The sequence below is a fragment of the Ceratotherium simum genome, chromosome 34 (genome assembly GCF_057802395.1).
Source record: "Ceratotherium simum simum isolate JZ-2026a chromosome 34, ASM5780239v1, whole genome shotgun sequence".
Taxonomy (NCBI): domain Eukaryota; kingdom Metazoa; phylum Chordata; class Mammalia; order Perissodactyla; family Rhinocerotidae; genus Ceratotherium; species Ceratotherium simum.
Genome location: NC_141933.1, coordinates 11,724,260 through 11,731,055, shown reverse-complemented (window position 1 = coordinate 11,731,055; position 6,796 = coordinate 11,724,260).

The following is a 6,796-nucleotide window of genomic DNA, read 5'->3' as shown; positions in this document are numbered from 1 at the left end:
CTGAGCCCAGTTTCTGAGGTTCCCTAGTTGCCATTCCCACCTCTGGAAACACACATCTGAAGCCAAACACACATCTGAGAAGCTCAGTCTCAGTCAGGAGGGTCTAAGAATAAAATAGATATGTAAAAAATAATTTCACATTCATAATTTCATAATTCCAGATAAAATAAAAACAATCAGTAATAATTTCCATTTATATTTTGAATGGGTAATGCATTCACATGATTCACAATTCAAAATTCAAAATGGACATACAATACAAAGTCGTCCCTCCACTCCGCCCGGCCACCCAGCTCGCCCTCCAGAGAGAAGCATTGTCCTGAGTTCTTGCACGTCTTCCGGAGATGTTCTATGTATAAACCGTCACCTTCATACGTGTTCTCATTCGCTACCCTTTTAAAATGCATACACATTCTGCTCTGTCCTTGGCTTTCTTCCCTTAAAAATATATCTTGGTTATTGTTGTATGGAAGATGAAAAACTGTTCCTCATTCTTATTTTAACGCTGCATCTTCCTTCATTGTATGGAGGGACCACAAATTATTTAACTGATCTCCTATCGTTGCACATTTAGCTAGCTTTCAGTCTTTGGCAATTACATGAAACGTGGCAATAGGTAACCTTGTACGTGTGCCACTTCAAATGTGTGCTAGCGAACCTGCAGAGAAATTCCCACGAGCGGAACAGCTGCGTCGGATGTGTCTACGTGCAGCCGTAAAGGGATGGAGAGGGTCCAGTTGCCTTTCCCGAGGTGGCACGTGCTACACTCCCACGAGCTGTGTCTGCATTTGCCTTTTCTCCCATAGTTTTGCCAGCACAGTGTTTTATCAACCTCTGTGAGCTTTGCCAATCTGATATTTGAATAATGCTGTTTACTGAGCAGGAGGGCATCGTGCCAAGCACGTCACACGTGACATTGTGCTCATTTCTCACAAAGAATCATTAGAAGCAAATAGTAGTTGTCCCATTTTATACAGGAGAAGCCCAGAGAGGTTAAGTACTTCCCTAAGGTCCCACAGCCTTGAAGAGGCAGAGTGGAGATTTGAACCCAAATGGTCTGCCTGGAGCCCATGCTCCTTCCTCATTTCTGGCTGCCTTTCAGTGATGGGCTGCTAAAGATTCCCCAAGTATGGGGACCACTCCCCTCCCCTCCTCAACCCCACCCAGGCTTTGGGCCCACCCAGGGACATTGCTCCCCAGGAGTGGGTGATAGATGAAGACTTTGTCCCCACTGCCCCGCCTAGGGCTGGAGGCTCCCTGAGAAGGACTCCCAGAGCCCCAGTTCTGCCCCCCAGGGCAGAGGCTCAGTGGGAGGTGGGTTCTGCTGCTCCTAAGCTCTAGGCAGGCTGACATCCCGGAGGGCAGAGCCAACACCAGCTCCCCTGGCACCCACAGGGGTTTGTTTCCCAGCAGCCACTTTCGCAGGCTGCTCCCCCAGGCCTCTCCCTTTCCGGAGCCCTCCCCAGGCAACCCACAGCCCCAGCGGCCCATCCACATTTAGTGCTGGGTCCCTCAGGCCTGGCCCCTCTGCGTCCATGACCCCAGATCTCTCTGGCACAACTAACAACAAAATGGTGTGTGTTTCCGGATTCTCCTGTTGAGCCCAGAGGTGGAGGAAGGAGGGTACTGAGCCCAGAATCAGGAGCCCACCTCACTGTGTGGCCTTGGGCCCGTCCCTCTGCCTCTCCCAGGCCTCGCCTCACCCACGGCCTCCTGCAAACTGTCAAGTGCCTCCTCCATCTGCCAGCTCTTCCTGGGCTGGCCTCTGTCCCAAGCGAGGCTGTGGCTCCACCAGCCACGAAGGGCTATTCTCCCTGTACCACCCACCAAGCGGCTCTTGGACTCTTCACTACTAGGGCTTTTTCCCTGCTCTCCTCCCGCCCAGGCCCCAAATGACCCAACAACAATTCTGAACTCTGATCCCAGCCTGTGCAGCACAGGTGGGGCGGGGAGTTCTGTCAACAGCAGCAGAAACTCCTTAACAGAATGTCAATAGGATTAAAGGCTCTGATGGTCCAGTAGTGGAGTGTGACGTGATGTGATATGATGGACAGTGGAGAAGGGCTCCCTGAGGCGAGGGCGTGTGTGTGTGTGTGTGTGTGTGTGTGTGAGAGAGAGAGAGACAGAGAGTGCGCGAGTGAGAATGAGTAAGTTTGCAAACGAAGATGGAGCACTGAGAAGCGTTCTGCCCTGGGAACCTTTCTGAGGAGGCTGTGGACGGGGTTCCCAGGGACTCAGAATAGCAGGTTTGTCACTCGGGCAAGGACAAGCTGTATCAAGCACCCACGGGGTGTCAAACTCCACACTGGTTGCTGGGGGCAGGCGGGAGCTGGCAGGCAAAGAAAGAAAGAGGTTACTCAACCCTGGGAGTTCCAGACACAAGGAGGAGCAGGCAGGGGCCGACTTAGAAAGATCCCTGACCCAAGCCCTTGGGTCGCTCATGAATCTGAGGCCCAGAGAGGCTACGTGAAGGTCTCGAGGTCACTCAGCAAGCCAGGCACAGATCTGGTCCTGAACCCTGGACTCCTGGCCCAGTGCTCACTGCACAGAACCACGTACTGCACAGCTAAATGGGACACACACACACACACACACACACACACTCACACACACACACTCTCGGTGCCTGGTGCCAGGTATGGAGGCCACCTTTCCAGGTCTGCTAGACTAAGCAATTTGAGGGAAGGCAGCCAGGAAGAGTGGAGGCTGAGTAAAGATGAGAGCCCAGCTCCTTGCGTGTGGGAGATGATGGAGAGTCCACCCTTCTCCGGCTGTGTGATCTGGTCAGGGGCCTTTCTTCTGCGAACCTCAGTTTCCCCTCCTGGGGCAGCAGGATGTTAGGAAGTTCAAAGGAAAGCCCCGGGCCCGTAGCAGGGCTCCACGATTCTGCCTTCCCTGCCCCTCACCCCGGGTACACGGGAAGATCAGCCAAGTCTGGCTGAATGGACTTGGCCCTGGAAAGAATTTGAGCGAAGCCAGATAGACAAGACTGGTTGGTGTCCAGTTGTTCTTCCCATGTCTGACCCCTGGGATCTTTCAGCCACGGAGCCAGGAGAGCCGATGGTGGAAGTACCAGGCAGACAGCCTGGGTCCAGCAGGACGGGCGCCCCACCCGGCCAGCCAGAACAGTGCTGCCCAGCCCCCCATGCATAGACCGGGGCCCCCCTTGGGAGGTACAGCAACAGTGGGGAGTCCCAGAGCCACCCGCTTCATGGCAGGGTCCGGGACATCTGCTGTGCCTGTGCTGCCCAGGCTGCTGGCTGGCATACGGGCAGGCGGGCTGGCCAGCGGACACTCGGATGTGTAAATTCCACATTTGCATCATGGATGCTCCCAGCCCCAAGAGCCGCTGACATTTACAGCGGCTTCTCGGTCTTTCTTCCCTTTCCAGGCCTCCAAGCTCAGCCAGGCTGGCCATTGGATGCTGGAACCTTGTAGAACAGCAAGAGAGGTGCAGGGCTGGGGCACCAGGGTCCACTGGGCAGGGGGCCTGGGAAGTGGGCCCTGCAGAAACCAGCTTGCCCTCCCCTCTTCACCCAGGCAGGGGGAGCCCACTGTCTCCTGACTCAGCATCAGCTGCCTCCCCCCAAGCCAGAATCCCCTCGGTCCCCCTCTGTGAGTCACTGCCTGACGCACCGGCAGCCTGGGCCCCCGGATTAGCAATGTCACCAGGATATCTGTCACCCTCGGCTGCCTGTGACGTCTCCCTGGGGATTGCCCCATCTGTGCTGAGTGGCAGCAATGCTGAGCACGCTGTCAGCTTTTCTGGGCTCAGCAGTCCGGCCTGACTCTCTGAGGGGGGGAAACCCCTCCCCAGCCCACCGCTACCCGCTCCCCGCCCCAGGGGACTCTTGTCACAGGTGGCTTGGTCAGCCAGCTGTCTGAGCAAATTCCCCAAGATGCATCTAAATTAAAATCCATCTACAGGCCCTCCAGGAGAGCAGGCTCTGTCCTGGGCCCCAGGAACACGGAGATGGGGACACTGAGCCCTGCCCCGGGGGGGCCCACAATCAGAAGACCCCATTTATTCCTTTTTATTGTCCATCCCACGAATATTTCTTAGGTCAGCTGCTGGGGATGCTTTGACGCATGTTATGTGTTGAACTGTGTCCCCCTAAAGGATATGCTCAAGTCCTAACCCCCAGGACCTCAGAATATGATCTTGTTTGGAAATAGGTTCATTGCAGATGTAATCAAGTTAAGATGAGACCATACTGAATGAAGTAGGGTGACCTTTAATCCAATTTGACTGGTGTCCTTATAAGAAGAGGGAGGATGGCCATGTGCAGAGGCAGACACAAGCAGAGAGCGCCATGTGACAGAGGCAGGGGCTGGAGGGATCCAGCTCCGAGTCCCGGAACACAAAGGATTGCCAGCAACCACCAGAAGCTAGGAAGATGCAAGGGGGATTCTCCCCCACAGGTTTCAGGGGCAGCAGGGCCCTGCTGACACCTGGATTTCAGACTTTTGGCCTTCAGAACTGTGAGAAGTTACATTTTTGTGGTCGTAAGGCACCCAGTATGTGGTTCTTTGTTACAGCAGCCCTGGGAAATGAACACAACCAGTAACATGTCTTAGGTGGCTGGAGCTTACAGTGTAGCAAGAGAAGACAAGACCTTGAAGCAAGTAACAAACAAATAAATACATAATCACAAAACAAGGCACTCTGGGAATCCTGGCTGACCTTTCTGAGCGTTCCCTACCTGCCTGGCCCTGTTACAAGACTTTATATATAACTCTTTTAATCCTCACACCCAAACTATGAACTAGGTACTCTTGGAATGTCCATTTTACAGATGAAGAAGCTGAGGTACAGAAGAGTAGTGTAACTTGCCTGAGGTCACACAGCTGGTATAGGGCAGGGAAAGGCTTTGAACCCAGGCCACTTGGCTCCAGATCCCACACGCTTGACCATCGCTCTATGCCCCTCTGAAGGAAGCAGACAGGAAAATAAAGGATATGGGGTGGGGGGGGTGTTTAGAAAGAGAATTAAGGATCGTTTTAAACACAAGTGGGATGCTCCTGCTGTTCCCTCTGCCTGGGATGCCTTTCCCTCCCTTCTTGGCTTCTTCCAACTTGGAGCATCCCCTGCCCTGCCCTCACCCCCCAACCTGGGGTAGGTGATCCCCACCAGGGACGTCTCTCCGAGAGCCTGGAGATCCATCAACAAGAGAAGTCCTACATCTCAGTTCACTCTACCCCTGGGGCAGGCGTCTACCCTGTCCTGCCTCAGTTTACCCATCCTGACTGTGCTGTGGCACGCGGTATCCTGGCTCTGCCCCTGGTCCCACTGTCTTCTCTCACTTGTCCATCTGCCTACCAGCTGGCCCCCCATCACCTCCTCCCTCACCCCCCGTCTGCCAAGTGTCAGCCTCAGCAGGGGGTGGAGAAGGGGGCCACCCCTCTCCTCAGCTGACAGGCAGATTATATGGCTGTGTCTCCCAGAAAAGAGTGGGTGACAAGGGTAATTAGCTGCCTGCCAGCTAGCCACCACGAGGAGCTGGCTCTGCCCTTGGGGGTTGGTGACAGTGGGGGAGGACTTCTTCATGTCCCACTGTGGCCAATGTCTCTCCTCCTCCTGAAGGATTCTGGGTGTCAGAGCCTTGGGGATCCCTCATCCCCATGGATGGATCAGGGCTAGTCTGAGCTAATCATGCTCCCCAATTTCCCAGCTTCCCCTGAGTCTATGGCTGACCAATGAGGCATAAACAGAAGTTGACTGTGTGGGGTTTCAGGAGAGAGTTTGCTTTTTTAAATAAGGGGCAGACCAGACTGATAGGGTTCCTTTTGACTCCAAACTCCCTTTCTCTTTCCAGGAACCTAGACGTGATGTCTGGAAGTGTGGCAGCCACTATGGCACCATAAGGTTGAAAGCCAACATCTAAGGCTGGTGGAAAACATGATGAGGCCAGCGCACCAGCCCTGGGCAGCTTACTTCTAGATTCCTTGTTATGTGAGAAGAGGAAGCTCCGAAATGTTTAAGCCACAGTTTCCAGGTTTTCTTTGACTTGAGACCAAATGGGTTCTCACAGATGCAGATTAGAATCTGTCTGTGGATGTCTCCATTGCTCTAGGCCACTTTAGGATATTTGGAGCCTGTGCTTGGTGGCATTACTGTATTACATACCTGCTGAGTGACTGACTGACCGATTGACACTCTGAGTGAGTAGTAAGGATCAAGTTTATACAAGTTCATGATAATAATGTTTGTCACATTATTATTATTATTATAACCCCATGTATTGAGGACTTGCTATACCCTCTATATGAAGCATTATCTCATTTAATCCTCACAGCAACACTATGAACACAAGTAGAACCCTAACTGTCCCCATTTAATGGATCGAGAAAACTGAGGCTCAGACTGGGTCACAGAGCTGGTAGGTGCTGGAGTTTGACCCAGGTGTGTGGGCTCCCACACGCACCTTCTGTTCCCCTCACCTCACACCCTCAGGTCGAGGGAACCAGCTTGATCATTTTGTCTTTCGGCCAAAGAACAGATAGGGAGGGAGGGTGGCCTAGTTGGACAGGGTGGCCCTGGGGCCCCCCAAATCTCAGCTGTCATGTGCAGCTGTGCTGAGCATGGGGAGCTGAGGGCTGGAAGTCAGAGGAGGCTGAAAGAGGGGGCCTGGGAGGAGGGAGTCAAAGGGCCTACAGTGGACCAGGCAACAAGGAGTCTGTCCCCAGGGCCTCTGGCCTGGGTGATCAGATCATGAGGGTACCACAAGGTGCCACCCACTGGCCCCAACTGCTCCCCAGACTCCTCTGGGAGGACCCCACTTGTTCCTCAGAGATG